Here is an 8,738-nt window from a genome sequence, read left to right on the forward strand (position 1 = left end):
GGTCTGCACATGGATAATGAAGTCCGGAAGTGTCTTCCCTGGTTTTTACATCATGCCAGCTATAGGTGATTCATTGGGTCCCTCCACTAGCTTGGCCCAGGCCTCTAGGCCTGCTTGTCTAACTTGGTCCTGATACAGAGCTGCAATTGTAGCTTGTTGGACCCCAGTGGAAAAGCTTTCCCCCGTACCAGTTAGCATCGGATAAGTGATGGGAATTAGAGGGTCAGCCACTCTATTGAACTCTGCCCTAGTGAGACAGGCCTCCTTAAGGAATGCCATCCATTAAAGTACTGGGACCCCCCCCCCCCCCAGGATAGCCTTTGCCAGATCATACCAGTCCTTGTGGACACAAGGATGATAGGCTACCACACTGCCTTCCTCAATTCTTTCAGGTCCTTAGATTCCCAAGGATACTAGGCTAGGAGGTGGTTAGGGTCGGGGGCAACATTGACCAGGAAGGCTTGAGGTCTGTAAACCTTAGCTCTATAGGCCTCAGCATAAGTAGGGTTTGGATACCCAGGAGGCTCTGCCCCACATTCCTCTGTGTGAGAGCCCCAGCTTTGCAGTTTCTCCCAGAGGCTGGTATATTCATTTCCTCCTGACAAGGGTGGAACCCATTTATTTGTCCCCTTCCCCTTTTCCATTTTATCCTTTCCAGGGTGGCTGGGGGCATAAGGAGGTGGCCACTCCTCACCACAGGTAATGTCTACTTTCCTTTTTGTCTTTGCCTCTGTCTGCCTTATTCCTTCCCCCAGGACCACTCTTCAGTAAATTGTGTCCATTTTTGTGCTTCCCCCTCGTGGGTCTCACTTTCTTCCGTTCTTTTGGTTAATTGGTTACTTTTGGGTTCTTCAGACCTCTTTCGATCGTTGACCTTTTTCTGCTCCTCACCTAACTCCTCCCCTGCCCATCTAGCCAATTGGTTATTTGTGGATTCTTTATACCTCTCCCGGTCTCTGACCTTACCTGCCATTGGGGGAGGCAGAGTAGCAGGGTGAAAACATGCCTCAAGGACTGTAATAGATAGAATCCCAATGATGTGGGTATATCAAAGTGTTTTTCCCTTTCTCTGGTCAGAGTCTCCAACCAGATCCACGTGCCCCATGAGAAAAGATTCCTGGTGGGTACCCAGGGGGCCAGGGTAATTATATCCTCCTCTGCCTGGATTGCATTGTGGTCTGACAATTCCAGGCCTCGGGAGAGTAGCATATATCTCAGCACCTCAAGCGCTGGGTCATATTTGTATGAAGTTGCATTACCCATCATGGAGTCCCACTCACCTTGACCAACTGCTTTGTCTTGGGACCAGTGGCCCCACATTGGGTGCCAGTTGCCAAGTCTCCTTAGCCTTATTCCCCAGGGAAAGGTGAGTGCACTATCCACCCACTCCACAGTCCCTACAAAGCAAGACAATCAGATCCAATAGGGAGTCAAGTCAAAGCAGGTACTCAGTTTATTACTGTGAGCAACAGCTTATACAGGTTAAATGACATCTTGTGATGTGGGGTACCTCCAGCCAATGAGAGACAGCCAAGCCCTCCCTCTGGCTGGAGGGATGTCTACCAAGATTTTGCTGTCTCATCCTTGGTAGCTCTGAGACTATTTCTCAAACTCAAATCAGGCTTTTCTCTGTCCTACAGACCTTGAGGTCAGGTCCTGAGATAATTTTGGCCCAACATCGATGTCAAAATACCCTTCAGATCTCTAATTCCTTTCAGCTTTGTTGACTGTAGCACACTTCTCTCTCTTGGCTCCACTCATTGTTAGTAGCTTTTCTTGGCAGGTATTCCATATCACTGGCTTCTCCCACATCTTGGGGTGTCTAAGACAATCCAGGCTTTACCTTGATAGCTTTATGGAATGACTTCTCTAGGCTTCCATTCAGGGACACCCCTGACACATGCCTAGCCTCATCAGATTTCCTTAGTCCAGAATAAGATTCCATAACCCCTATCTTCTAACTTTGGCTTGAAAGACAGAATCATGTAGCCAAAGCTGCCAAGTTCTGCTGCTGGCTGGGACTAGAACATGGTTCCCTTGTTCAGTTTTATCTTTACCAGCTTTTGGTTTTACATGATTCCCTTCAGTGCCTAAGCTTTGATGTTCTAGAAATTGTTCTGTGGACCAGGCTGGCTCAAATTCAGAGATCAACCTCTCTCTGCCTTCTGAGTGATGGGGTGAAAAGCATGTACCACCAAAACCAGCTCTAAGCTTTTCTTTAATTCTTTTTCACAAGTTAAAAAGAAGCTTCTGTAAAGCAAAGGACACTGTCACCAAGACAAAAAGGCAACCTACTGACTGGGAGAAGATCTTCACCAACCCCGCAACAGACAAAGGTCTGATCTCCAAAATATTTAGAGAACTCAGGAAACTAGACTTTAAAATGCTAATTAACCCAATTAAAAAATGGGGCACTGAACTGAACAGAGAATTCTCAGCAGAGGAAGTTCAAATGGCCAAAAGACACTTAAGGTCATGCTCAACCTCCTTAGCGATCAGGGAAATGCAAATCAAAACAACTTTAAGATATCATCTTACACCTGTGAGAATGGCTAAAATAAAAAACTCCAATGATAGCCTTTGCTGGAGAGGCTGTGGAGGAAGGGGTACCCTCATCCATTGCTGGTGGGAATGCAATCTTGTGCAACCACTTTGGAAATCGGTGTTTCGGTTTCTCAGGAAATTCGGGATCAACCTACCCCTGGACCCAGCAATACCACTCCTGGGAATATACCCAAGAGATGCCCTATCATATGACAAGAGCATTTGTTCAACTATGTTCATAGCAATATTATTTGTAATAGCCAGAACCTGGAAACAACCTAGATGCCCTTCAATGGAAGAATGGATGAAGAAAGTGTGAAATATCTACACATTAGAGTACTACGCTGCGGTAAAAAACAATGGCTTCTCAAATTATGCATGCAAATGGATGGAAATAGAAAGCACTATCCTGAGTGAGGTATCCCAGACCCAAAAAGATGAATATGGGATGTACTCACTCATAATTGGTTTCTAGCCATAAACAAGGGTCACGGAGTCTACAATTGGTGATCCCAAAGAAGCTAAGTAAGAAGGTGAACCAAAGGAAAAACATATAGTTGTCCTCTTGGCTATGGGAAGTAGACAAAATTGCCGGGGAGAAAATTGAGATCTTGGGGGTGGGGTGGGATGGGGGTAAGGGGAGATGGGGAGAGAAAAGGGAGAAGGGGAGAATGGGGGGATCTTGGGGGAAAAAGGAGGATTGGGATAAAGGAAGGTTAGAAAGGGGAGCACGGAAGCACAATTCTTAGTTAAGGGAGCCACCTTAGGGTTGGCAAGAAACTTGAACCTAGAGTGGCTCCCAGATGCCCAAGCTGAGGTCCCCAGTTAGTTCCTTGGGCAGCTGAGGATAGGGAACCTGAAATGACCCTATCCTATAGCAATACTGACGAATATCTTACATATCATCATAGAACCTTCATCTGGTGATGGATGGAGATAGAGACAGAGACCCACACTGGAGCACTGGACTGAGCTCCCAAGGTCCCAATGAGGAGCAGAAGGAGGGAGAACATGAGCAAAGAAGTCGTGACCACGAGGGGTGCACCCACCCACTGAGACAGTGGAGCTGATCTATTGGGAGCTCACCAAGGCCAGCTGGACTGTGACTGAAAAAGCATGGGATAAAACTGGACTCTCTGAGCATGGCGAACAATGAGGGCTGATGAGAAGCCAAGGACAGTGGCACGGGGTTTTGAACCTATGTAATGTGCTGGCTTTGTGGGAGCCTAGCCAGTTTGGATGTTCACCTTCCTAGGAATGGACGGAGAGGGGAGGACCTAGGACTTACCACAGGGCAGGGAACCCTGACTGCTCTTTGGACTGGAGAGGGAGGGGGAGAGGAGTGGGGGGAGGGGGAGAAGGGTGGGAGGAGGGGGAGAAGGGTGGGAGGAGGGGGAGAAGGGTGGGAGGAGGGGGAGGGAAATGGGAGGCTGGGAGGAGGTGGAAACTTGTTTTTTTTTCTCCCTTTCTCAATAAAAAAATGGAAAAAAAAATTAGCTGTATGGGATCTTGCCCTGAGGTCACCACTCCCTTATTTTCATTTCTTAATCTGTTTATCTCCTAGAATGCAGGACTTAGCTTCATTCTACTTCCTGGTGCTCCTTTGTCCCTCAAATTGTACATTTTGTAATTTTAGTTTCTCATCATGTTCCTTTTCATTATAAATCTTCATTAGAGTTAACACTAATAACCATACAAGAGAGTCTATACTAGGCTGTTTTGAGATTTCCTCTGCCCATGGAATTAATCCAAATCTCCTCACTTATCTTCAGGAAAACTCTTCAGACAAGGGTAAAAAGCAGCCACATTCTTCACTAAAATATCATAAGGATGCGCTCTAGGCAACATACTAAAATTCTTCTCCTTTAAAATCTCTTGACCTAGTTCACCACAGTTCAAATTATTCTGAGAACCACTGTTTTCCATGCTCTTACTAGTATGGCCCATTAAGCATCTCATTTATTTATTTATCTATCTATTTATTTAATTTATTTTACTTTTTCTTGATTTTTTCATTGCTTTATAAATGATACCATTCAAAATTTCCACCTCCTCCCCTCCTCTCATTTTCCTCCCACTCCCCACCCACCCTCCCTCCTCCCCCTCCAGTCCTAAGCCATTAGCATAGACAATAAAAACAACAATGAATAAATAGGGCCTCCTGAAGCTGAGAAGCTTCTGTAAAGCAAAGGACACTGTCATTAAGACAAAAAGGCAACCTACTGAATGGGAGAAGGTCTTCACCAACCCCACATCAGACAAAAGCCTGATCTCCAAAATATATAAAGAACTCAAGAAACTAGACATTAAAATTCTAAATAACCCAATTCAAAAGTGGGGTACTGAACTGAACAGAGGATTCTCAACAGAAGAAGTTCAAATACCAAAAGATACTTAAGGTCATATTCAACTTCCTTAGTAATCAGAGAAATGCAAGTCAAAACAACTTTGAGATACCATCTTACACCTGTCAGAATGGCTAAAGTAAAAAACACCAATTATAACTTATGGTGGATAGGACGTGGAGTAAGGGAAACACTCATCCATTGCTGGTGGGAATGCGAACTTGTGCAACCACTTTGGAAACCAGTGTGACAGTTTCTCAGGAAGATGGGAGTCAACCTACCTCAGGATTCATTAAGCACTTCTTAAAGCCTTCCACTGCTTTCCTAACTCAAACTCCCAACGTCCAAATTTCTCCAAACAAAAACAGTGGTCATGCCTATTACAACAATACTAAATCCCTACTACCAACTTCTGCCTAAGACAGGGTTTGTGTTGCTGTGAAGAGACACCAGGATCACAGCAACTCTTATAAAGGAAAACATTTAATTAGGGTGGCTTACAGTTTCAGAGATTTATTCCATTATCTTCATGGAGAGAAACATGGCAGCTTTCAGGCAGACGTGGTGTTTGAGAAGAAGCTGAGAGTTCTACATCTTGATCCACAGGCAGTAGGAAGTGAACTGTTCACACTGAGTACATCTTGAGCAAAAGAGACCTCAAAGCCCACCCCCATGGTAGCACTTCCTCCAACAAGTCCACACCTACTTTTATAAATCCACACCTCCTAATGGTGCCACTCAATTGGGGGCCATTTTCTTTCAAGCCACCACAGGTGTCCTCTGCTATCTGCCAGAAAGGTTGGAAAGTAACTAAACTGGTACTCACAGTGTTCTGCCTTCACTATCATCATAGCTACACATGTTTTCTGTTTATTATATTGTCCCAATTTGTGTTCATTCCCACATTGAAATATTGCCATGTGATTTTTGTCTCAATAAGCATATTGAAAACATTTTACTATTCTATTTAATTATCTGGGTTACATAAGACTATTTTTACTCAGGTACTTTGAATACTCTGAACATATTTCTCACACACCTCCTTACTTGTCTGTATTTCACCCCTCCTATTAATCTCCCCTGTTCCCACAGTTTTGTTTCCATGTTCATATCATCTGTGCACATAGGATTTTATGTAGTTCTGTAAAACTTAGGACTCACAGAAGAGAGAAAACGAGTAGTATTTGTAATCATCATATAAAAGTTTTGATACAAGTTGACAGTCTTTTAATGGTTACAAAAGAGGTGATTAATTTACTGGAAAGGGGAACTCATAAAATTATCATTATAGCAGTGTACTTGGACACTGGCTGGACATGAGTGGAATAGAAGAGCACCACATGTGCACGCATAACTCAAGCACTAAGCAACAGCATCTTTGCAACACACACATGTGATTAAAGCACCACATAGTGGAAAATCTGCAAAAACCAATGCACTACTACTGCTGGAAATCTAAACTCTATTTATAAGAAAGCCTAGGAATTTACTAACACAACTCTAGTATCAGAATAGTAGCACATCGGTTCTTAAATGGACCGTGATGGTTACGAACACAATGAAAACGCTAGTATTATCACATCATGAACTTACTAATACCAATACATCACTCTCAGATGTACTGTAAGGTGATAGATTTACAGGAAAGCAAAGCACATGAGATTTTTATTGTGGCACTGGATCAGGACACTAACTGGACTGGAATGGAATAGAGCACAGTGTATGGATCTCTAACTGAAGCAGTATACAGTTAGTGTACATCCTTGGGAAGCACACACATGCATGTGACTAAAATATAACACACTGGCGTGTCTGCAAAAGCCAGTGTACAACTGCTGCAGTGAAATTCAATGTGCATAAAAACAGAGCTGTGATGTTTATTATAATTGCTGGCCAATTATGCTTTTTGATGTGTGTGCTCCCTTTCCAACTTTCGCTTCCTATTTTGTTAGCTCATTTTCTTCCTTGATACGTCTGCATACTAAAGACTTACTGCTCTTCAATGAGTTGTTATCCCTCCATGTGAGAACATGTTTAGGCTTTATGTTCTTAATTAACTTGGTTCACTTAATTAAACAGTTTAGCAGGCTTTTCTTCTCTACGGTCCACATAATGTGCAAACTTAGGAATTTTAGAACATTAGCTTTAAATTTCGGATACATTTTCTTTTATTTTATAAATTAATTCTAGTAACGACATTGATGTGCGCAGTATTCCTATCCAGACTCTTTGTGCTTTCTTGACCTCTCTCTGTCTTCTATGTCATATTTAGTCTCCCCTGGGTTCTGTCCTGGTTTTCTTATCCCAACCACGTGGACACTCTTACACCAGAACAGTTTTTATGGGGAAGAGGTCAAGTTCCACAGAGGTGCCTAAGGAACATCCTTTGGATCCTGGTTCCTCTTCCGGGGACAGGTCACATGTCAGGCCTGGTGCTCTGACTTCCCATTCCCTTACACTCAAAGAAGAATGGTACTCAGCAAGCATAAACCCTTAGGCCACATGGTTTAAAGCAACAGTAGACAAATAGGACATTATGAATACCTATAAAGCTAGTGAGAAGGGAGTTGATTCAAGGACTCTTTCCTGTAAAATTTCTCTTGCTTTTGTACAGAAAAAAAAATGATGCCAGGCCATTGTTAAATTCTTATTTCCAGTTAAAAAGATCCCAAACTAAAAATTTGTTGGATAAATATCTGCTATTTAATACTACTACTTTTCATTAAAACTAATGGTCTTGACTGAAGCCCAAAATTCTTTTCCAAGTAAAACAAAAGCCCAGAATACACAATATCCGTGCAAACAAGCTAGCCTGGCCAGGGACAGAGTTCCCCACATCAAAGAAACTGGGATTGCTCTGTTGTCATTTGCCAGATTGCCTCCAAGTCTGAGCTGTTGTAACATTCTGGGAACGAACAAGGTTTTCCTTTTAACAGTGCAAAGAGTTAGACCTGAGGCTGGAGAAAGTAGCGGTGTCCTGAGTTTGGATTGGGTTCAGCACTCTGAGACCTCAGTGGAGATAATTGTGCAACCCATCAGCCATAGACAGCTCAGCCAGGGCAGGAGGGAAGGCAAAGCCCAGCCCATGCTTGCTAGAGGACATGGCAAAATACAACTGTGCAGCAAATGCTTCTTGTGTCCTTAGTAATGTTTGTTGTCAGGAGGAGGCTGGTGCAGTGTTCTCCGTAAGTGGAAAAACGTGTTAATTAGCAGGATACCTACTCCTTTTTATTTATTTATTTATTTATTTATTTATTTATTTTTAATTTATTTATTTATTAAGGATTTCTGCTTCCTCCCCGCAACCGCTTCCCATTTCCCTCCCCCTCCCCCCGATCAAGTCCCCCTCCCTCATCTGCTCGAAGAGCAATCAGGGTTCCCTGACCTGTGGGAAGCCCAAGGACCGCCCACCACTATCCAGGTCTCGTAAGGTGAGCACGGGAATATACCCAAGAGAGGCCCTATCATACAACAAAAGTATATGCTCAACTATGTTCATGGCAGCATTGTTTGTAATAGCCAGAACCTGGAAACAACAACAACGGAAGAATGGATGAAGAAAGTATGGAATATATACATATTAGAGTATTACTCAGCAGTAAAAAACAAGGACTTCTTGAATTTTGTGTACAAATGGATGGAAATAGAAAACACTATCCTGAGTGAGGTAAGCCAGACCCAAAAAGAGGAACATGGGATGTACTCACTCATAATTGGTTTCTAGCCATAAATAAAGGACATTGAGCTTATAATTCATGTTCCTAGGATACCTACTCCTAACCCAGCATCTATATTCCAGTTGTACCCTATCTGGAGCTAAAATTTCCCTCGATGTTGCTCTTAATAGTC

This window comes from Microtus oregoni, unplaced genomic scaffold (genome assembly GCF_018167655.1).
Source record: "Microtus oregoni isolate MIOR12 unplaced genomic scaffold, Mior012 000016F_ref0000370, whole genome shotgun sequence".
Taxonomy (NCBI): domain Eukaryota; kingdom Metazoa; phylum Chordata; class Mammalia; order Rodentia; family Cricetidae; genus Microtus; species Microtus oregoni.